The sequence below is a fragment of the Pelophylax lessonae genome (assembly GCF_965119305.1).
Source record: "Pelophylax lessonae genome assembly, chromosome: 8".
Lineage (NCBI taxonomy): Eukaryota > Metazoa > Chordata > Amphibia > Anura > Ranidae > Pelophylax > Pelophylax lessonae.
In genome coordinates, this window is record NC_138775.1 from 198,132,408 (window position 1) to 198,156,279 (window position 23,872).

At 45.3% G+C, this 23,872-nt stretch overlaps 1 long non-coding RNA gene across 1 annotated transcript in view; it reads left to right on the forward strand.

Annotated features, from left to right (window-relative positions):
- Nucleotides 1–23,872, forward strand: part of LOC309561934 — a 51,811-nt gene that overhangs the window by 15,298 nt on the left and 12,641 nt on the right. Inside the window, exon 2 of the long non-coding RNA XR_014225606.1 lies at nt 1,685–1,759. This is a non-coding gene — a long non-coding RNA (uncharacterized lncRNA). The remainder of the gene's footprint in view (nt 1–1,684; nt 1,760–23,872) is intronic.

The window sequence follows — 23,872 nt, forward strand, 5'->3', positions numbered from 1 at the left end:
TGTGGATGCCTCCTTTGGCCTGCAATGTTTTGCAGGCTGCTGTTTAAGAGGACCTGATCCACTTTGAGGGTGTATTTGTTTCTTCAGGTTGACTTTAGTTTGTTGAGCTGCTGTTGCCTGGCTAGCTAATGTTTAGCCTTGGAAATTTTTTGGTTCCCACCCCTTATTGTTTAACACTGCTTTGGGACGTCCCAATGGTTACGAATACCGGGAGCTGTATCCGCCAATGAACAAAAGAGAAAATGGGATTTTGGACTACCGTAAAATCAATTTCTCTGATGTTCATTGACGGACACAGCACCCACCCCTCTGTGGAGTTATTATTCTCCTGACACTGCTTGTAACAAAACTGAGTGGCTAGCAGAGAGGAGTATATACCCCCTTTGGCTGCCCCTGGTTATAGCCAGAATTATTTTCTGATTTAGTGTCCTACTACTGTGGGGGGCAGTATAACCCGCTATGTCCGTCAATGAACATCAGAGAAATGTATTTTACGTTAAGTCAAAAATTCCATTTTCTTGTGCGTTAATGTGGTTGTAGGACCTATCTATGGCAAGGGCAGCATATGAAAATGCATGTCTTTTAGTACATGGAAACTGGGTCCTAAAATAGCAACCTCAATGTCACTAAACATTTTATTAGCTGTCAGAATCTAACAAAGTATTGTACAATGAATGAAAACTCTTAAGAACACACACACACATGCATAACCATATACATGGAAAGGTATGAACAAAGCATCTAGCTGTCTGCATGTGCTCAGGAAGTGTTGTTCATGCTTAAGGCAACATGCATCGCTTTCCACAAAAAGACAGTTTTCACTTATCTAGAACCGCTTATGAGGGAGGGAGACTGTTCACTTTAATCCAGTACCACTTCATTCACATTAAATAAAAACATGTAAACCTCTAGCCACCTCCATCTTTGTTTCCTTTGGCTTACCAGGATCATCATGCCGTGTTTTTATTTTATTTTTTTGTTTCCTCCTGTCTGGCCTTTGCGCTAGTTGCAAGTTGCCATCCCCCATGACTGGGAGGCAGTGAACCTGGAGGGGACCTGTCACTGGGTAATGTTCTGCTAGAGTACTCCTAGTCTAGGGACCATATCCCCCTCCTATTTTTTATTTTTTTTTATTTTGTCTTTAGGTTTCTTTTCCACTGGGGAGATGTAACTATCGCTGGATAGGAAGTGGTACTAGTTGAGCTTTTTCTTCTGTTCAGAGATTGTCCTGGGCACTTACCTGAGATAGCCAGGGACAGCGTGGATGCCTGCTGCTTTCTCCCTGCAGAGTGCCTTTTGAAGCATCCATTGGTACACGCTGGATACCATGTGTGGGAGCCTCTGGTTGACGGTTATGTTCCTGTCAGGGCCAACTATGCATAGGGACGTAGGTGGATGCTGCAGTGCACGCACGAGTCCCAGTGTGGTGATCAGCCTGGTGTTGGGTTCACTTTTGGGTTGTGCGGGTCCAGCCAATGGTGCGCTTCCTTTTTGTGTCCGGAAGTATGTGGCAAGTATCTGTCCCCTGGAGAAGACTGATGCCAATGGGGACAGAAGGAAGTAGGTGACTTGGCACCAGTTCTACAGACTCCAGGAACTTATGCGGGTGGGGACAGAGCCAAGGTGTAGTGAAATGGGTCCACCTATTTCCGCCAGCTTGTGATTCCGACTTTCTCTGTTGCAGGCTGCAAACAAGATGTCGGAGGCTGCTTCAACAGCTGCTGCAGATCTGGTTGATCCTTTTAAGAATGGCTCTAAGGTAGGTCAGTGATTTGTCTTTTTTATTTTTATTTTTTTATAGTTTCTTTCCTGTCATTTTTGGTCTGTGGAAGAGGGCACAGGGAAGGTATTTTGTGGGGTTCTTGGTGTAGGTAAAGAAATCCCTTTTTTTTTTTTTTTCCCCTCCCGTTTTTTCACTGGGTGTTGTCCTCTCAGTGTAGCGTGTAATGGGGCGCTACACTTCACTTTGTGTGTTTTTCAGGCCTAAGCCCCAGAAACTAAGAACTCACAAGAGGATACTCCGCTTCTCGGGTCCCTCTTCGGCTCTCCTGGCCCCTCAATCCTGTGCAGTGCCCCCACAGCAATCAGCTTGCTATGGGGGCACCCGTGCTGAATCACAATTCTGTATATCCATTGACACGGAGCTGGTGTTAGGCCCTGCCCCCTCTTTCTTTTGGTTGGCTAGCTAACTTTGATAGCAACAGGAGCCAATGGCGTCGGTGCTTTAGCCCAGTGTTTCTCACCCTTTCTTCATTTTTAGCACCCTTTAAAATTCAGCACAATCTCGAGGCACCCCATTCTAAACTAAAAACAAAAAAAAAAAAAAACACGAAACTAATAGTTTTAAATATAGCAGCAACATCCATACACATGGGCCATCCAACGTTAGACGTGGTTTATTCCTCCACTATTGCAAACTTGTACTGACTAGTAATGCTAGTATTCTAGCATTTCTTTTCTCCCTTAGTTTCCCTTCTTCTACTTGCTAATGTGACCCCCAGTGCTGATGAAGGGAAGAGGAGGAGTAAACAAGGATTCTATGCAAGCACCTGTCACTCTTATCTACCAGAGATGTCATTGGTTGTTGGGATGCCAGTGGCTTGACCCGCATGATGCTCAGGATTGTAATGCTGCAATGTAAAAACTGGTTGCAATTTTTAGGCATTTTGCCAAGGCACTGCTGAAGAATCCAGGAGGCACACCAGGGTACCATGGCACCCTGGTTGAAAAAGGCTGTCTTAACCATTGGCGAGGGTAGTCCTGGATGGCTGAGACGTGGATGTTGCTGGATCGAGATGGGGCTCAGGTAAGCATCGGGGTGAGGGGGCCTGCTGCGCACAGGTTTTTTTTTCTTATTGCTTAGAATGCATTAAGATAAAAAACCTGACCTTACAACCCCTTTTAAATTATTTAATTTCCTAGCCAAAGCCTCTTTGTGAGTGCTGTTTTGGTAAACATGGAAAGAATGAGAATCTTCTGGTGTCTCTATGGATGTATGGATAGTATGACTGAGGAAATGTCAAGGATTCAAATCCTTCAGGTCACTATTAAAGGACTTTGCCTCTCAGCCTCCTTTTCCCCTTATTTTGGGCACTTTTTTAACAAAGCCTACATAGGCATTTACTCTTGTAATCAGCAAAGAGGAACAGGGCATGGTTGAGGAGCTTGCGGGATAAGTCTGAAGAAGAGGAGTTCAGGAGATACTGTAGGTCTGATGTCAAGGTGAAAAAAATCTTGCTAATCATGGAGTAGTTGGATGAACTTCTAAAGGTCATCTCTGATATCTTGGTATTTAACGAGAGGGAGTACCATTCCATGATAGATTCCCAGTACGTCAGGTCTTGATAGAAACTAGTACTGCATAATGGGGAGACCATGAAAAAATGTATTTTTTTTTTCTCTCCCTGTCCAATCTTAAAAGGATCTCTTTAAGGAAGATGATGCCAAAATAGGTGTCCAAAGTTGGATACTTCACTTTCCAAGGTGTCTAGTAAAACAGACTTGTCCGAGGACACAGGCGATAGGCAGAAAGGCAGGTGATCTCTTAAAAAAAAGGCTTGGGAAGTAGGAGCCACTAACAGGCTTTGGCCACTACTTGCATAGCACGTACCCTAGGTTCCCATTTACCCCACTGAAGTCTCTTCCAGTCTACGAGAAGAGCCATCTGGTTAAAGACCTAAGTGGGGGAACATGGCTTCAATGTCCAAGCCACGCAGTATACCATTTTCATAGGATTTTATTTCTTGAGAGGTCCACGGACGAAAAAGCTTTCAGACAGCAAGAACTAGCAAGCAAAAAAGTGTGGTTTTAGGGGTAGAAAGGAGGAACCCAAAAACAATTGGATCTTAAAGCAGGATAAAGGTAAAGCAGGATTCCTGCTCCATCCTCCACAGCACGATAACAAGCACCATTGACTCCGTTGCAGGTGGGAGAAAGCCTGAGGGGGCTTTCTACAGCGTCATGTAGCAACCGAGAAACCATTTATTTTAGACCTCATAGAGAGAGGTTATGAAATAGACAGCAAGCCCCCCTCAAGATTTGTGGTCACACCTTTAGCACAAAGCAGTGATCTCTTCCGCAAGAAATGCTGGATCAAAAAGAAATGGGTTTTATCCTCCTACTCTTGAGGATAAAACCCTCAATGATTTTTTTGTATCATCCTGAATTTAAAGCCATTAAACAAAGTAGTAAAATACAAGCAATTTGGGATGAAATCTATATTTTCACTAAGGGACTTGCTGCCTCCCTTACTGTTCCTTTTAAGTGCCTTACTGGACCTCATAGACATACAATTTGCACATCCCCAGTTTGGCAGGGAAGGATCCAAAGGAGTGCCCTGCTCTTTGGCCTCTCATCTGCTTCATGGATTTTAGGAAAGTTAAAGCCGGGAATATAAATGGTACCCATACCTGGACAGTATTTTCTTTGCAAAATCAGAAGGAACACTGGAAAGAAATCTGGAGATGGTGGCAAATGATTTAGACAACCTAGGGTGGGTCTTAGAGAGGTCCCACTTGTCTCCTTCACAAAGGCATTTTTCTGAAGTATATAGGACAAGCTTAGCAAACCAAAATTTTCATAATGAGAACTTCACAAAATCAGCCTCCATGTTTGTCAGGAAAGGTTTCCTCTAAAGGTAAATGGGACTGTAGTGGAGAAGAAAGGCTGTAAAGTAAGAATAATTTAAAAAACATATTTTTTTATTGAAGTTTGTACAGAAGGAACAGTACACACAGTGCTTATAAAGCGTACTGTGCTGTTTTGCAGAGTGAAAGATAGTCTTGCTATGTAGAAACACATTAGCTGTTCACAAGGATGACAAAACCAACCACCAAAAAACACCCCCATGGTGATTAGCCACAGTGAGGGAGGAGGGCTTATAATTAAAAAGGTAGGGGGGAAGGGCTGGAAATGAGGAAAGAAAGATGGATAAGGGGGGGGGGGGGGGGTGAAGCGGTAGAATACACCAGGGGCTCTAGTCAACCCAATAAAAAGTGCCTATAGTTCTTGGAAGTGGGTGGTCCTTTTGAGATGGAGGGGAGTGGTTGAGCCTGGGTTGCCAAACCCCTGGGAATTTGTCATGTGTGTCATTTGGTTGACTTTCCTTTGACCGCGTAATGGTTTGCTTCATCGCTTTGAAAATGAGAGATGAGGGTGCGTTCCCGGCGAGTGGCATCAGCAATTGGTTTATGTTGAATACTTCCCAGGAATCCTTCCTCAGGTTGCTATGGAGGGACCATATTGACTAGTGTATACCTGTGTCCAAAGCCTCTGTACTATTTAGAACAGGCCCTCCATATGTGCTTCATGTCACCTAGGGACAGGGAGCCCCAAAAAACAGTTTGATGGATACGTAGACATTTTGCAGTCCTTGCTGGTACAAAAATATATATTTTAAACCCTCGCGTTTTAAAAAGAACCCATTCAATTTAGTCATGTGAGCTCTGGAAGGTTTTACTCCCTTCATGATCAAGCCATTTTTTTTTGCTATATGGCACTGCACTACTTTAACTAGCAATTGCGTGGTCATGCAACACTACCCAAATGAAATTTAATATACGGTATATTTTTTTTTCATACAAATAGAGCTTTCTTTTAGTGGTATTGGATTACCACTGTTTTTTTATTTTTTCGTATATAAACGAAAAAAAGACAGAAAATTTGGAAAAATTTCTACTTTATCAAATAGTCAAATTTCTTCATAAACTCAGGCAAAATGTATTCTGCACATGTCTTTGGTTTTAAAAAAAAAGAAACAATAAAGCCCCGTACACATGTACCGATCGTCGGTCGACCGATCGGCTGTCTTTTGTCCAGGGCTGTCCTGTCCGCTGAAAAGTGCAAAAGACTGCACACGAATTTTGTCGGCCAACAACAGCCGACTGCAGAAGTGATGTCATGTGATGGTTAACTTTCCTTGTCTTTTTTTCTTCTCTGAGCATGCCCAGTCTTGCAAATCTGCTGATTGTCGGCCGAATTCTGTACTGACTGGCGAACAATCGGCCGTTCTGGTGTTGGCCAACAAAAATTTTAATGCCTGCACAACAGATTCTGTTCGGCCGAAAATGCGCTGTCGGCTGTCGGAAGCATCATACTAAAAAGCCTACAATCGGCCGATCGGTCGTCGTCCGAATATTTACGGCCGACGATCGGTACGTGTGTACGAGGCATAAGTGACACAGCAGTCAGAGAACTGTAGCAGGTTCAATCATGTATATAAATTTGACTGAGCCAGCCCCAGAACGTGGTTAATATAAAAATGAAAGACAAAACATTTGTGTATACATTTAAAAAAACAATTCTATTTTTTTTTTTTTCTAAGTGACCACATTCCCTCTGTTCTCAGCTCCGTTAGAGTTAAAGCAGCACAGGGGATGGAGTCAGCACCAGTCTGATCATTGGAGGTGAGCAAAGCTAGGGAACTAACCATGCTGTGGCTCTCATGCCTGTGTGTTTTTTTTATAAGGGAAAGCAGAGGCACTGGCAAGGCTCATCAGGTATTTAACAAATAGGAAGCAATACAAAGAGAACAGGATACTCTTTCAAAAAAGTACAAGGTACAGCAGGTACATATCAGAAATATGAAATGTTGGGTTTCAACTCAAAAAAGTCAAAGTGAGCGAACAGAAGAAAAATCTCAATCAAATCAATATTGTGTGGCTACCCTTTGGCTTCAAACCAGCATCAATTCTTCTAGATCAGGGATCCTCAAATTACGGCCCTCCAGCTGTTGCAGACCTACACATCCTATGAGGGATTGTAAAACTCTGACATTCAGACATGACCAGGCATGATGGGAATTGTAGTTCCTGAACATTTGGAAGGCCATAGTTTTAAGACCCCTGTTCTAGACTGTACACTTGCACAGTTTTTGAAGGGACTCAGCAGGTTGGTTGTTCCAAACATCTTGGAGAACTAACCACAGATCTTATGTGGGTGTAGGCTGCCTCAAATCCTCCTGTCTCCATGAAATCCCTGACAGACTTGATGTTTGGACAGGGCTCTGTGGGGGGCAAACCATCACTTCCAGGACTTTGTTCTTTACGCTGAAGACAGTTCCTAATGACGTTGGCTGTATGTTTAGGGTCTCTGTCCTGCTGCAGGATAAATTTTGGGCCAATCCCACGCCTCCCTGATGGGTTAGCATGATGAATGATTAACTATTTCTCAGCATTGAGGACACCATTAATCAGGAAATGTTGAGGACTGTAGACAGTTTTTTCAGTTTTTTTTACTAAAACTGGAGCACTCAGAATGTGGTGCAGCTGTGCATGGTAGCCAATCAGCTTCTTACTTTAGCTTGTTCAATTAAGCTTTGACAATTAAACCTGGAAGATTGGTTTCTATGCAAAGCTGCACCAGATTTTGCACACTCCAGTGTTCGTAAATCCCCCCCCCCCCCCTTAGTTGTCGGCTAAGTAAAGTTAATTCAGCAAATGAAACCCATCATGCTTGCTTACCTTTGACATTGGAAAATGCCAAACTGTGCCATCAGAACAGAACTGGTGGAAACCAGCAGTACCCAGGTACACCCAGCTACTGTATGGAGAGGTCTGGCCAATTGGAAGAATTGCAGCCCAAAAGCAATACCTCTGATATGGAAACAAGGCTAAGCAACTCAACTATGCTCAAAAACATAGGAACTGGGGTGCTGAAAAATGGCAGCTGGTGCTTTTTGGTCTTATGAGTAAAAATTTGAAATATTTGGCTGTAGCAGGATGCAGTTTGGTTGCTGAATTACTAAGGCTCCTTTCACACGGGCCTTCCGATCCGGTCCGCCTGTCAGTTTTTCAGGCGTACCGGATGCTCCTTGCAGCCCTATGGAGCGGCGAATGTCAGCAGAGACATCTCCACTGACACCCGCTGCTATTCGATCCTGTCCGTGAAATTCGCATGGATGGAAACCCTATTTTCCATCGGTCTGAAGGATCGGATGAAAACGGACAGGAGGTCTGTTCTCATCCCATCTCCCAGAGAGGAGAGCTGGGCTCCGACAGCTCTTTTTTTGCACACAGAACGGAGACATGGCTGTCATCCGCCTGCTCAGCGGAGATCGGCGGATCGATTCCTGCTGAGCAAAACGGACGCAGCACCCATGTGAAAGGAGCCTTAGAGCGGTACAGTGATAAGTGTCTTCAGACAACAGTAACACATGGTGGGGGTTCCCTGCAAGTTTGAGGCTGCTTTTCTGGAAATGGCATTGTGGTCAGGATCAATGGTGTCCTTAGTGCTGAGACATACAGACACATAACTTATCCATCATGCCATACCATCAGGGAGGCATGCAATTTGGATTTGATGCAGCTTACATCCACAGAAGTTCACCAGGTTGTTTGGAACAACCTACCTTCCCGAATTCCTACAAAAACTGTATGCACAAGCACTTTGTATACCTAGAAATGATGCTGATTTGAAGCCAAAAGGACTGCACCAAATACTGATTTTTGGTTTCCCTTCTGTTCATTTGCCTTCCTTTTTGATAATTTTTATCAACACTTCTATTTCTGAAAGCATTCCTAATTTACAGCATTTTTTTTACACCTCTCTGGGCATATTTTTGGATTGGTGCCACAGCGGTTTGCCCAGGAAGTTGATGTAGAGTCGAAATAGCTCAGTACCTTCCAGTTTCTAAAATAGTAATGTTTAATGGCAAAGCTGTATGTGACCATCAAAGTTTGAATTAGAGCACGGAATTCATCATCTTGGTCCTTCCAAGTCTTAAATGTTGGACTAATGATCAACATTTCAGTTTCCACCAATTTATTATTTTAAACCTATGACATTTTGAGATTTGAAAATGGCTGTGCACTGACGCTCCCCGTTCAACCTGATGGAGCTTGAGAGGTCCTGCAAAGAAGAATGGGAGAAACTGGCCAAAAATAGGTGTGCCAAGCTTGTAGCATCATACTAAAGACTTGAGGCTGTAATTGGTGCCAAAGGTGCTTCAACAAAGTATTGAGCAATGGCTGTGAATACCGAATACACATGTGATTTTTCGCATTTTTTATTTTTAATAAATTTGCAAAGATTTCAAATAAACTTCTTTCATGTTGTCGTTATGGGGTATTGTTTGTAGAATTTTGAGGAAAATATGAATTGAATCCATTTTGAAAAAATGGTGCAACATGTGGAAAAAGTAAAGCGGTGTGAAAACTTTCCAGACGCACTGTAGGTGCCATCATCCCATGCTGGTCAGTCAAATCTGGCACTTGGATGTAGATGTCAGCACGGACACGGGCATTAAACCTTTACTAGGGGGAGTAAAGACTTAAGTTCCACTTATTTCCCAGGGTAGTATGTTCATAAATCTGGTCTAAATGGCGAATTTGGCTTGTTTTGATATTTGTTTAGATTTACTTTCATCAGCTTATGGTCTCCTTCCCATGGGCTGCCTGAGGGCAGTGAAAACATGCAGTTGAGCCACACTTTTACTGCAACCTAACCCTCTCAACCCCCCCGCCCCCCCCCCAAAACTGCCCATCTTAAACACAGGGTTAAAATGTCATGACAAAAATTAGCTGGCCTCTAAGTGCCGGGTCACACTTGTGCGATGCGGGAAGGCTGCGAATTCGCAGCCTGTTCCCGCATCGCAAACGCACATCTGGCAGTTCACACTGTCATATGCGATACGCAGGGGGTGTCAATTACATGTTAACGACACCCCCAGTTTGATTGCATATCGCAGTGCGATCTGACACTTGGCACAGGATCGGATCGCACAAGTGTGAACCACTGTGCGATCCGATCCTGATGCGGCTGATAAAAAGGGTCATGTGCGACTTTTGTGCGGGTGCAGTGCGAATTTAGCCATACCAAGTGTATGGCTGAATTCGCACTGCACATCCGATCGCATGTAATGAAGGAGCAGTGCGCTCCGATATTACATGCGATCGCCGCACACGCTATAGTGTGAACCGGCACTAAAGTTGCTACAATGTGGTGGATCCTTCCTGGCACATAGTGCAATGCTTAGGCTTAGCCACAGGGTTCTTTACAGGTTAGGGCTGTGGACTGCATGTGGAGCTCTGTGTGGGTTTGCCTGACGTGGAGGGTAAAGCCAGGATGCAGTGTATCGTATCTGTTGTTCCTGCCTCTAGAGAACTGTGGTGAATACAGGACAGAAGCCTTTTAAACAATTAGCCTATGGTGCACCTCATTCTCTAGACCCCCTGTGGAGTGTGTTGAGCTGCACCCTTCCCGGTGATTGCGACAAGGAGCCAAGAATTCCAGTATTTTAAATTGTTGGCATTTGTGTCCACTAGTCTGCTTTTAGTGGGCGATTCTACATATGTGCGCATCCCTCTGAGTGTGCTGCGTGAGCACACACTATGCCATCTCATTTTCATTAGTTATTGAGGCTGCGTGTCTTGCATCCTTTTTAATTTTAGATGAGACTTTGGACCGACGACCTCCTGTCGTAGACACGATAAAGCAATCTCCGCTTTGGCCACTCTGTTGGCCCCTTACTCCCAAGTTAAGACCTTTTATTCAAGACTCTGCTCACGTTTTTCCCACTTTGAGCTCCCCTTTTTCCCCTTGGAACTTAAGCCAGGTACACACAAGCCAAATGTTGGCTGGTTCAATAGAAACTGGCTGACATTCGGCCCGTGTGTCCTGCAGCCCATCCAACAAAAGCAGGCCGTTCGGTCGGCTTCTGTCTGGAAGTGGTATGGCCGGAAAAAGGTCTGCTGATGGGCTCCCGATTAGCACTCAGGCAGTAGCTGAGAGCACTAACTGGAGTGTTCTGAAAGGGGGGCCATCCACAATAGCACAGCGGGGGAGATCGATGTGCTAACATCGGATAGTTAGTACAGTGGCTCCTTCTGAGCTCTCTGTTCTTTTTTTTTTTTTTTTTTTTTTTTTCTCCGTTCAGCCCTGCTTGGTTGAATGAAAAAAAAACTAGTACTGTGTCTTTATGGCCTGTACGCGCACAGGATTCGAAAATCGGCCAACAAATCATCTGTTTTTCTTTGCATGCTAATCGCATATCGTAGATTAAGATTTACTAAAGTTACTAAAATTCTCTTATGACAGAAAAAAAAACAGAAGTGATTTAATGTGTTGTATTTTTGAATGACAATTGTACCGATTGATCAAAAATTGTACCATCTGGTATATTACGAGAATAATTTTTGTGCTTGTCCGATCAGATAATATCTGATGAAATGTCTTGATCGGCTCTCGAACTATCTCAAATACTGAGGGTCACCAGAGAAGGCTCACCACTAGCCCTCTTTCTCTTGATTCTCTGCCTGGAACTTCTTGCAATGCTAATCGGGTCCAACAACAATATACATGGCACCAAACATGCTATGATCTAACACAAACTTTGTCTCCTTGCAGGTAATGTTCTGCTAACTCCTTACAATTCTTCCCAGTTTAGTAGAGACACTGCTCCTCCAGTGATCTCCACTAGTTTTGGGATTCAATGCTGAGCAGCTGCAATGCTGCTTTTTAAACACAGGCAGTTAGCCTCTCAGCATGAGCACCATTTAGAAAATGCTTTGCGTTTTTCTAATGCATGCAAGGCCTTTATTGATTGGACTAGGTGGTGTGGTGACATCACACACTCTACCTCATCCAATCGGATTTGCTTTACAATCATTGAGAAAATGCAAATCATTCTCTAGCATCCTTGCTGAGCAGTCTGAACTCCTGTGTTCAGGGCAGACGCTTGTCATTAGCCCTGAAAGTTAGTAGAGATCACTGGAGTAGCAGTGTCTACTGCAGTGATTTCTAGCTTCTGGAGAAATCCCACGGGTGTGGTACATGCATAGTTTACCTTTGGTCCAAGCTGGAGCTATGTAAAAAAAAAAAGTCATATCTGGAATTATTCAAATGACTTATACAAACTCTGTTTTTGGTTTTTCGGTAAATGAAGAAGAAAAAAAAAAAAACCCTGGCATAATTAAAAAAAATAAATATATATATATATATATATATATATATATATATAATATCTATCCACAGGGAATAAAGATCTACTTTTGTATGGACCAAACACCTTTGCAAACCCAGATATTGCCATATAAAAGTAGCAGTGACATCACTATGCTGCATGGAGAGGAGAGCTGTGGAGGCCCCACCCTCTACAGTCTTTCTGCAGAAAACTACAGGGGGCAGACAAAAGACCAGTCACCCTGCGCAAGCACAGCAGTGATTGGTCTTTATTACAGTAAGCTCCTGCACAGAGGTGAAGTTTCACACTGGTATTACTACACAGAAGAAATGCACAAAACACGCCTGTACTAAGGAATACACATGACCCTTCTATTTAGACAATAGTTGCTTCTTACGGATTTTAGCTTTAAACAGCCCACTCAAACCAATTTTTTGACCACCTATAAAACAGAATTTTGTGGTTAAATGTAACTGTTACTCTAGGGAACATATGGGAATTACTCCACCTTATATCTCACAATGTGTGGTTGATTTATTGAAACTTGGCAGCGCAAAATCTGGTGCAGCAGTGCATGGTAGCCAATCAGATTCTAATTTGTTCTATTAAGCTTTGACAAAGAACTGGAAACCGATTGGTTTCTCTGCTGAGCTGCTCTATATTTTGCACTCCAGTTTTAATAATTCAACCCCCATGTGGCTAACTATCATCCACTGAATAATTCGTAATACTGAATACACTGAAGGTTTTTTACCTTGATGCATAGAATGCATTAAAGGGGAAGTCCAGACTAAAACTAAAATCTCCAAATCTACTTGCAGGCACAATCTGGACCAACCATCTAACCCTGTAAAGCAAAACTCGCTATAAATACCTTTTTCTGAAGCTTATCTTATCCCGCTTCTCTGTGGAGGTGGGTGCAGAAGAGGCAGCAACAACAGAAGCCCCATAGTAACTCGGGGTAACGTCACTTCCCAGGCATTTCACAGCCATCGTCGGCTGTCTCCTGCACAGAGCTTCTGCTGCTGGAGACCAGACTGGATCGGCTTCAGAAAAGTTATGTAGAGTGAGTTTTGCTTTACAGGGTTAGATTGGTCAGTCTTGGATTGTGCCTGCAAGTAGATTAAGCGATTTTTCGTTTTAAGCTAGTCTTCCCCTTTTAGTAAAACAATCTGCAGGCTTTAGAACCGTTTTAACCACTTCCGGACCGTCCACTATATATCCATATATATATGTCATTAGTTTGACGTTAAATACTGTGGGTATGGCAGCAGCTAGCTGTCATAACCCTGGTATTTTTATTTATTTATTTTTTTTTATACAGTGGGTGATTCTCTTTCACATAAGTGATCCTGGTGGCGGATTTGCCACAGCATCACCTTAAAAGGCAGCGGAAGAGGTGCTCCCTCCCACCGCTTCCTGGTCATCTCTGGGCTTACCGGATTTTTAGATTAGCCTGGAGCTGATTTGATGCTCTCTGTGGCTGGGCATGAAGCGAGGTAGCCCCTACTCGGCTCTGTGGCCTTGGAGGAATCATCACGTCAGCCTCCTTGGGTCCCCATGAGTATGTTAACCGCTTCCATACAGAGCAGTTTGACACCCTTCCTGCCCAGACCAATTTTCAGCTTTCAGCACTCTCACACTTTGAATGACAATTGCTCAGTCATGCTACACTGTAACCAAACAAAATTTTTATCATTTTTTTCACACAAATAGAGCTTTCTTTTGGTGGTATTTGATCACAACTGGGGTTTTTTTTTTTCGTGATATATGCAAAAAAAGAGCAAAAATTTTGAAAAAAAAACACTTTTTTTTAGTTTCAATTATGAAATTTTGCAAAAAATAAATTTTTCTTCATACATTTGGGCCAAAATGTATACTGCTACATGTCTCTGGTAAAATTAACCCAAATTAGTGTATATTATTTAGTCTGTGTGAAAGTTATTGAGTCTAGAAGCTATGGTACCAATTACTGAAAATTGATCACACCAGATGTACTGACTGCCTATCTCCTTTCTTGAGGCCCTGAAATGTCAGGACAGTACAAATACCGACCAAATGACCCCTTTTTGTAAAGTAGACAGTCCAAGGTATTTAGTAAGAGGCATGGTGAGTTTTTTGAAGTTGTAATTTTTTCCCACAATTCTTGGGAAAATGAAGAAAAAAGTCTTCCAAACGCAATTTTTTTGGAAAAAATTCACTTTTTTTAATTAAAAAATAAGAAACCAGTGAAGTTAGCCCAATTTTTTTCCATAATGTGAAAGATAATGTTACGCCGAGTAAATAGATACCCAACATGCCATGTTTCAAAATTGCGCACGCTCACGGAATGGTGACAAACTTTGGTACTTAAAAATCCCCATAGGCGACAATTTAAACATTTCTACAGGTTGCCATCTTTGAGTTACAGAGGAGGTCTAGGGCTCAAAATATTCCCCTTGCTCTAACGATCACGGCGATACCTCACATGTGTGGTTTGCACACCGTTTACATATGTGGGCGGGGTTTCTGTATGCATTCGCTTCTGCGCGCGAGCTAACGGGGACAGGGCGCTTTAATTTTTTTTTTTTTTTTTTTTTTACTATTTATTTTATTTATTATTTTTTATTTTTACACAGTTTAAAAAAAAAAAAAAATTGATCATTTTTATTTCTATTAAAAGAAATGTAAATATTCCTCGTAATAGAAATAGGCACGACAGGACCTCTTTTTTGTGAGATCTGGGGTCAAAAAGTCCTCAGATCTCACAAGTACACTAAAAGATAGAAAAAAAAAAAAAATAAATAATTATAATATAAAATGGAAAAAAAAAAAAAGGACCTTTAAACCGGTTGCTAGGCAACAACATTTTCCGTAGCTTCGGTCCTCCAAGACCATAGAGTCAAGTGAGGGCAAGCTTGCCCTCACTCGACATCCTGTCTGTGAGGATTCGGGACCGGATCGTTTTCCCCGCTGCTGGCGGGTCCGGTAAGCGGGGAAAAGGACCGGAACGCGTCGGGAGGGGGGGGCGCCTCTTCCGCCATCCCGGAAGGGTGATCCCACGGCGAATCCGCCGCTGGGACCACCCTTATCGGAAAGCCAACCGTCCACCGTTTAAAAAAATACCAGGGTTATGGCAGCTATCTGCTGCCATAACACCGGTATTTAGGTTTAAACGGAGGACGTATATAAACCTTTTTGGACTTGGACATGGTGGCTGTATGAAGGGTGACAGGTACTCGGGTACTTTGTTGGGCAGGTGACAGGTACTCTGGTACTGATGAGCAGGTGGCAGGTACTCGGGTACTCCGATAGGCAGGTGACAGGTACTCGGGTACTCTGATGGGCAGGTGACAGGCAGGTGATAGGTACTGATGAGTAGTACTCACTGACTGATAGGTGATAGGTGATACTGTACTGATGGGTACTGATGATCAGTACTGATACGTGATAGGTACTGATGAGTAGTGATGGGTACTGATGAGCAGGCGGCAAGTACTTGGGTACTTCAGGCGTCAGGTACTCTGATGAGCAGGTGGAAGGTACTCGGGTACTCTGATGGGTAGGTGACAGGTACTCAGGTACTCTGATGACGGGTACTCCGTTGACAGGTACTCAAAGTACCCGAGTACCCGTCGTCGGAGTACCCGAGTACCCGTCGTCGGAGTACCCGAGTACCCGTCGTCAGAGTACCCGAGTACCCGTCGTCAGAGTACCCGAGTACCCGTCGTCAGAGTACCCGAGTACCCGTCGTCAGAGTACCCGAGTACCCGTCGTCAGAGTACCCGAGTACCCGTCGTCAGAGTACCCGAGTACCCGTCGTCAGAGTACCCGAGTACCCGTCGTCAGAGTGTCAGAGTACCCGTCGTCAGAGTGTCAGAGTACCCGTCGTCAGAGTACCCGTCGTCAGAGTACCCGAGTACCCGTCGTCAGAGTGTCAGAGTACCCGTCGTCAGAGTGTCAGAGTACCCGTCGTCAGAGTGTCAGAGTACCCGTCGTCAGAGTGTCAGAGTACCCGTCGTCAGAGTACCCGTCGTCAGAGTACCCGTCGTCAGAGTACCCGTCGTCAGAGTACCCGTCGTCAGAGTACCCGTCGTCAGAGTACCCGAGTACCCGTCATCAGAGTACCCGAGTACCCGTCATCAGAGTACCTGTCATCAGAGTACCCGAATACCTGTCACCAGCCCATCAGAGTACCCAAGTACCTGTCATCTGAGTACCTGATGGGCTGGTGACAGGTACTCGGGTACTTTGATGGGCTAGTGACAGGTGCTCTTTATTGGGGGGGGGGGGGGGGGCATATCAGTGTGTTTAGGGTGCACTGTAGTTGGTAACTAGCTGTTACCACAATCTCCTCCTCACACAGGATCAGTGTGTGAGGAGGAGAACACGGTGACAGCTAGTTACCGTGTTCTCTGTTGACATTTGTGACCGGCTGTGATTGGACACAGCCGGTCACGTGGTAAAGAGCCAATTTCATTGGCTCTTTACCTAGATCGGGGATCGACTCTGTCCGAGGGACGAGCCTCGTCCCCGATCGCTGCTCTGCGCATTGCAGAGAGAACGAGCGGCTCGTGCTGGAGCCGCTCATGTGATCGGCTGTGATTGACACAGCCGATCACGTGGTAAACAGCCAATTTCTATTGGCTGTTTACCTTGATCAGGGATGGGCTATGTCCGAGGGACGAGCCTCATCCCTGATCGCGCCGCCGGGGGCGCGCAGTAGCAGCTAGAACGGGCCGACGTCATATGACGGCGGCCCGGATCTAGACAACCACTTTGCCGACGTCATTTTACATGACTCGGTATGGAAGTGGTTAAAGAAAAAAGTGAATCTTGTTTTACAGCTACATAAACTGGACTGGAAGACCATATGGTCGACGGTAGTCAAATGTTCCATTAACATGTTCACTTTTGAAATGGCTTACAAGATACTTTTGTGCTGGTACATTATTTGGCGCCCACTAGAATTGGAAATGCCTTTTCTCCAAAGACATGCTTGTGAGGTTGTTACTGATGGCACTGTGATTTGATATTTTAGTGTTCCTGTCTGCAGCTAAAGCCTTGTACACATTATGAGAATATCGGATTAAGGATCATCCTTTTTTTTTTTCTGTATACTAGTCTCATATCAAAAATGAAGAGGTTACTCAACTTAAGATAATTCTCGTACGTCAGAATGCAACTTTGGAAGTCATTTTCTTTAGTTTCTGGGCATGCATAGTTGTGCTCTTTCGATTTTTTTTTTTTTTCTCTCGTCCCCTGGACGAAAATTGTACCGGGACAAGACACCTCTTGCAGGGCAGCCCAGGCGCCAGGTCACTAATTATAGTCGCCAATGCGACCTGGTGTTTGTCGAACCCTGACATAAGGTATTGCAACAATATCCATTCTATTCTCTAGGGTCTCTGCTGAAAAAAAGTATATAATGTTTGTGGGTTCTAAGTAATTTTCTAGCAAAAAATACTGATTTTAACTTGTAAATAAGAAGTGTCAGAAATAGGCCTGGTCCTTAAGTGGGTAAAGCGACGGGAAACCTGGAGATCAGCTTTACAATATTTGCAAAAGTGCTACATTGTAGTTGGCAGTAACTAAAATTTTATTTGGTTTACATTCGCTAATTTCTCTAGCGCTCTTCATACAAAAATGCCTTATGTGTTTTCTAATGTAATGGTGTGAATCAGGCCGTGCTATTCTGTAGCTGCTGGAATACCAAATATTTAGATTGTCTTGATCAGAGGTCCCCAACGCCTGGGCTGCGGACCAGTGCCGGTCCATGGCCTGTTGATGACCAGGCTGCATAGCAAGAGATGAGCAGTGACAGCGGCCGCACAGGGCTATCGCAGACCTCGGTCGCTGCTCATCTCTTGCTTTGTGTCCATGCCCGTATGTCCTCTGCTGACGCTGCCTGCCTGGCTGACAATGTCATCCTGTCAGCAGGGCAGGTGGCGGGAGGAGCTGCAGATCAGAATGGAGAGCTCTTCCCGCCCCCTGCCCTGCTTATGGGATGACATTGTCAGCTGGGCAGGTGGAGGAGCTGGAAGAGGACACAGACTATTAAAAGCCTCTGTCCTGTCCAAGAAGTCCTGAGCACGGGAGGCAGAGATTGGTGTTTGAGTGGAAAGGAGTGGAGGGGACAGACTTCAGGGGCACTGTAATATAAAGGGGACTGCACTGTAAAGGGGGGCTGTGATGTGAAGGGAAACTGAGGACACTGGAACTGCTTGTAAAGGGAGAACTGTAATGTAAAGAGGGGTTGTGGTATGAAGGGGGCTGAGGACAGACTTCGAGAATATCTCCTCTCGGCCCCTAGGAAAATTAGCTGTTATAAAAACGCCCCCTGATGCCAAAATGGTTGGGGGGCCGCTGCAGCTTTGCTAAGGTGGGCACAACATAGCCCTGAGTTTGACGTCTCATGACGGCACATAGGACCTGGCTTCAGCCTGAGTTGCAGCGTTTCCTCCTGGACGAATGCACCCACATTGCGATGGAGCCCTGGTCTGTCCAGAGCATTGCCCTCCCTGTTCTTGGTGTGGAAAGTAGCTGTCCCCCCTCTACCCCTGGAGGGTTTTGGGGTGGACGTGGGCCCCTCCCTGAGAAGGTCAGACCCTCGGGCTCCCCTCCCTCAGTCAGCGTTCCCACCCCCCCCTTTTAGGTCTGCTGGGGCCCCCCTTCCTTGAGATTGTTTTTGTGGTGCCACGTAGGGGGGGCCCCAATTTCTTGTAGCTTTTCACACTACACATCAGGAGCCATGTTTGTGTAGCCTCGGCGGCCATTTTTTTGTGGTTTCACATTGAAAATAGCAGCAGCCATGTTTTTTGAGCCGGATGGGCGGTTATTTGATGGTGGGAGCCTCTCCTCGGCCTCTAGTGCTAATCCCTGGACACTTCTCTTCCTGATCGCCGCATGGTGTGCAGTTCCGTATTGCGAGTACCTGACCGGTGGTGGTGGGTCCTTTTTGTGGGGTTTTCTCTTCCTCTCTGTTATTGCAGTGGTAGTGCTCTGTGCTGGGCCTTGTGGTGCCACAGCGCCAGTGGGTTGTCCCTTAGTGTTCTACACATTTTTTTTGTGGGTTCCCTTCTCCACTCATGAGTCCCAGGAGCATATTTCACCACCTAAACCCCTCTCAGAGGCTGTCGGACCCTCTGGGTCCCCACAACTGACTGTACTGATGGCGGTCCTGGAGTCCTTGGTGTCCAAAGTAGATTTGGTCCTGGGCAAACAGTCTAGCAAAAAGTGTCCCCCACCTTCACCTGTTTCCTCTGTCTCAACAGATCCAGAATCTGATTCGGCCGCTGCGGATGCAAGTTACCCTTCGGGGTTTGCATCCACGTACCTCACGTGCTCAAGATAGTGAGGATGATTCCTCTGCTCCTCTAGCCGCACATGAAAAGGTGCTAATGGATGCACTGATTATATTGGTGCTCAAAACCTTAAAGTTGGAGGATGCGACTAATGCAGCATCAGAAGCGCAAGTCACCTTTTGGCACCCACAGATCCTCCAAAGCTGCAAAGGTGTTACCCTTTCCCGCCTTTTTGACTGACAATATTGTCACAAAACAGTGGGAATGCCCCGAAACGCACCTTTGATATCCCTAAGCGTTTTGCAATGTGGTACCCCTATGAGAATTCCCTCCTTAAAAAATGGACGGTTCCTCCTGTAGTGGACTCCCCAGTTTCCAGGTTGAATAAAGCCACCGTAATCCCGGTTGAAGAGTCCCCGGTCTTCACAGATCTAGCTGATAGGAGGTCGGAGGCCTTGACCTGTTATATGTTCACCATGGCCTATTCAGCACTTAGACCGGTATTTACTATTGCCCTGGGGACGCAAGCTACAACATAGTGGGCAAAAGTACGCCGGGACCTGGAGGGGAAACAGCCCCCCCCCCCCTCCTTTGCGGAGCTGGTGGATCAGTTGGTCCGAGGGCTACAGTTTGTCTGCGACGCCTCTTTGGATGCTGCTCCCTTGATTTCTAGACTCTGTGGTGGTCCTGTGGCATATTATCTGGCTAAAATGCTCGTCTTCGGACCAGGCTTCTAAGAAGGCCTTATCCGATCTTCTATTTGTGGGGGATCGTCTGTTTGGAGCTTCCTTGGATGACATCATCAAAGGCCTCACAGGGGGAAAGAGTACTCTTCTTCCTCAGGGTTCCAAGGGTAATGAGTCCTGTCGCAGATGGGGGCCTTTCTTTTCAGCTCATAAACTGCCTTTTTGTTCCTCAGGGTCTCAAGACAAGGGATCCAAGCTCTTCAGGGCCTCCGCCAGGGTTTATAAGAGGCCTTGGTGCGGCAACCTCTGAGCGGGTTCTGCCAGATGTGCGGACAAGACTTCCTCCGCCTGAAGGGGCGCCCTCACCCGTATCTGGGGTAGGGGGACATCTTCGCTGGTTTCCGGATCCGTGGACCTCCCTGATCCAGGACAAGTAAGTCCACTGTCATTCGGTGCGGCTACGAGATAGTTTTGATCGTACGATCAGGAAAGGTTCTTCACTTCCAACCTGCACTTGTCCCCGGATCGCTTAGGGGATCTCTATGGGGCAGTGCAAGACTTGTCGGAACGGAATAATCACCCCTTGAAGTAACATTGGAATGTTTTCAAGGTTTTTACTCAAACCCGTTTACAGTTGCCAGGAAGGAAGGCAAGGTGTGTACCATTCTGGACCTCAAGGCACTAAACTGCTTTGTGCGGGTACAGAATTGCTGAATGGAATCCATTTGCATGGTAGTGGCCTATCTACACCAAGGGGATTTCCTCGCCTCCATCGACATCAAGGACGCCTTCCTTTAAATCCCAATATGTGCCACCCACCAGCGCTTCCTCCGCTTTGCTGTAGTCGAGGAGCATTATCCCTTTGTGGCATTACCCTTTGGTCTCACCTCCACTCCTCATCACAAAATTATTGGCCCCGGTGCTAGCATTGCTTTTGTGAGCAGAGTCTTCGGCTGCTCTGTTGGACAACTTGGAGATTACTCTGTGAACTATGAAGGAGTTCAGTTGGATTCTGAATCTTCAGAAGTCTGCTCTGGTTCAGTCCACAAGTCTGCACTATCTGGGTCTGACGCTGGACTTGGCCTCAGCCAGACTTTCTTCCCCAGGAAAAACTCCAGAAATGGCAGGAGGCAATTTTAGCTTCTGCTGTCCAGCTGATGCTCATCACTTCCGACTTGCATGCGGGTGCTGGGCCTGATGGTGTCTACCTTAGAGGCGGTTCTATTTGCATAGTTCCACACGAGCTCTACAAAAAGGTTCTGGTGTAATGGAACAAGGATCCTCAGTCTCTAGACAATCTGATCCTGTTGAGCCGGAGTACGAGGGGGTCCTTGGTTTGGTGGCTTCGTTCTTCTGCACTTCGTCAGGGAAAATAATTTCTCTCCCTGTTCTGGACGGTCGTCACTATGGACGCAAGTCTGTCTGGGTTGGGAGGCGTCAGTATGTGCTTAGGGGGCTAGACTTTGGAAGACTCCAGACTACCGATCAATGTACTGGAGCTCCGAACGATCACACTTTGTCTAGATCATTGGACAAGTCGTCTTCAGAGATGTCTGGTATCTCCAGGGATTCAGTCAGACAATGCCTTGGCCGTTGCCTGTGTCAATCACCAAGGTGGCACAAGAAGTGTCCTGGCGGCTCAGGAAGTAGCCGGAAATCTAAGGTGGGCAGAACGAATCGTTCCAGCCCCCTCTGCTGTACACATTCCCGGGGTGGAAAATTAGAAGGCGGATTATCTGTCGGCAGGCTTCGGATCCTTCATCCAGAGGTGTTTCATCAGCGTCTCCCCAGTGGGGCAACCCTGAGGTGGATCTGTTGGTGTCTCAGCTCAACAGAAAGGTGCAGAGGTTTGTAGCTTGGTCAAAGGATCCTCTGGCGGACGCCACAGACGCGCTGGTGGCCCCGTGGGGTCAGTATTGACTGATTTATACCTTCCCTCCTCTCAAACTTCTGCCCAGACTTCTACAAAGGATGGAGGCAGAAGGGATTCCGATCATCTTAGTGGCTTGGTACGCCTATCTGGTGAGGCTGGTCGCCGATGTTCCTTGGAAACTTCCCCTCAGGGAGGATCTTCTTTCCCAAGGGCCGATCTTCCATCCTGCTTTACAGTCTCTGGCTTTGACGGCTTGGCTGTGTTTATCTGAGTCTGTGATTCTTACCCTGTTGAAAGCTGGGAAATAAACTTCTAGGAACATCTACCATTGTGCGTGGCGTGAGTCTCTTGGGGTTCTTCCTCGCTCCTTCTCGGTGGCTTGGATTTTAACCTTTCTTCAATGAGGGGTTGAACAGAAATTAGTCTTGAGTACCATCAGGGGCCAGGTGTCTGCCTTGGCAGTCTTCTTCCAAAGACCTTTGGCCACACACTCTCTGGTGCGTACCTTTCTTCAGGGTGTCCAACATCTGGTCCCTCCAGTGCAGACTTAGTTGCCGCCTTGGGATCTTAATTTGGGGCTTTCAGCTCTACAGAAGCCTTCTTTTGGAAATATTCGGGAGATCTCCCTGCTTACGTTGTCCCAGAAGGTAGCCTTTTTAGCGGCTATCACTTCTGCTTGCAGGGTGTTTGAACTGGCGGCGTTAACCTGCCGTTCACCTTAACCTGGTGTTTCACAGGGATATAAGGTGGTTCCTTCGCCCCTGTCCGTCGTTCCTTCCTAAAGTTGTCTCTGACTTTCACTTGAATGAAGACGTTTTGTTGCCTTCCTTGTGTCCCTGGCCTAAATATCCGAAAGATATTGCCTTGCATTCCTTGTATGTGTTGCGGGCAATTAGGGTGTATCTGGCAGCTATGGAGTCTTTCAGGAAGATATTTTTGACAGGAGTTTCCCTAAATGATTAGGCTTTAAAATAATTTCATCTGTGTGTGTTTGTGTGTGTGTGTGTGTGTGTGTATGTATATACTGTGTGTGTGTGTGCATACATGCATGCATGCATGCATGCATACATACCTACCACCTGCTAGGCAATGGAATAATGTGGTAGTATGCATCGCATACTAGCAATGATGAAAACACTTACCTTGGAACAAAGCCCTCCAACGCTGTGCTGTCACTGCGGAGGTGGCTGACCTCTTTCTCTGGTCTTTCTTTTGAGTTTGCGTGCTTCGGCTTTGTAATTGGCCAAAGCTATGATGATATCGCATTCTCGCCGGAAGTCCTCGGTTCTGGCACAAAGCTCTGAAGGTGCTGGTGAGGTAACTGGCTGCATCTAGGGTGAATATCTCCTAAACTATGCACGTTTAGGAGATATTCATTTTACGTGTAGGTAAAAATGACCAAGCGGGGGTTTACTACCGCTTTTAAATTAGCATTTAACCTTTGCAGTGCAGGGGCATTGCCACTTCTAGGGAGGATTTTTCCTGGAGTGCACTTTTAACCACTTACCCACTGGGCACTTAGACCCCCTTCCCAAACAGACCAATTTTCAGCTTTCAGTGCTCTAACATTTTGAATAACAATTACTCATGCAACACTGTACCCATATGAAATTTCTGTCCTTTTTTCAAACAAATAGAGCTTTCTTTTGGTGGTATTTTATTTTTATGCACTATAAATAATAAAAAGGCTGAATTTTGTTAAGGCATTTTTCTTTTTCGATTTTAAAATTATGTACATTTTTAGTAATTTTTTCCTTTATAAATTTTGGCCAAAAGTTATACAGTAAACCCCCGCTCCATCTCGGTTCAGTTTTTGCGATCCCGGCGTATTGCGTTTTTTTTTTTTTGTAATGTTATTTTACTATATAAATCATTAAAAATGAAATATTTTTGTGTTTTCCATAGCTCTTGCTATGTCTCTCAGTATCTTTTATGTGTTTAAATGAGTTTCTATTGTTTTAAAAGTGTGTTTAAAGACCTTAAAATGCTTTTACACGTACAGTGACAGTAAAAAAAACATGCCTACAATGCATTTTAATAGGGTTTTTCTATTTCGCGGAATTTCACTTTTCGCGGCTGGGTCCGGAACGTAACCCCCGCAATGGAGGGGGGTTTACTGTACTGCTACATA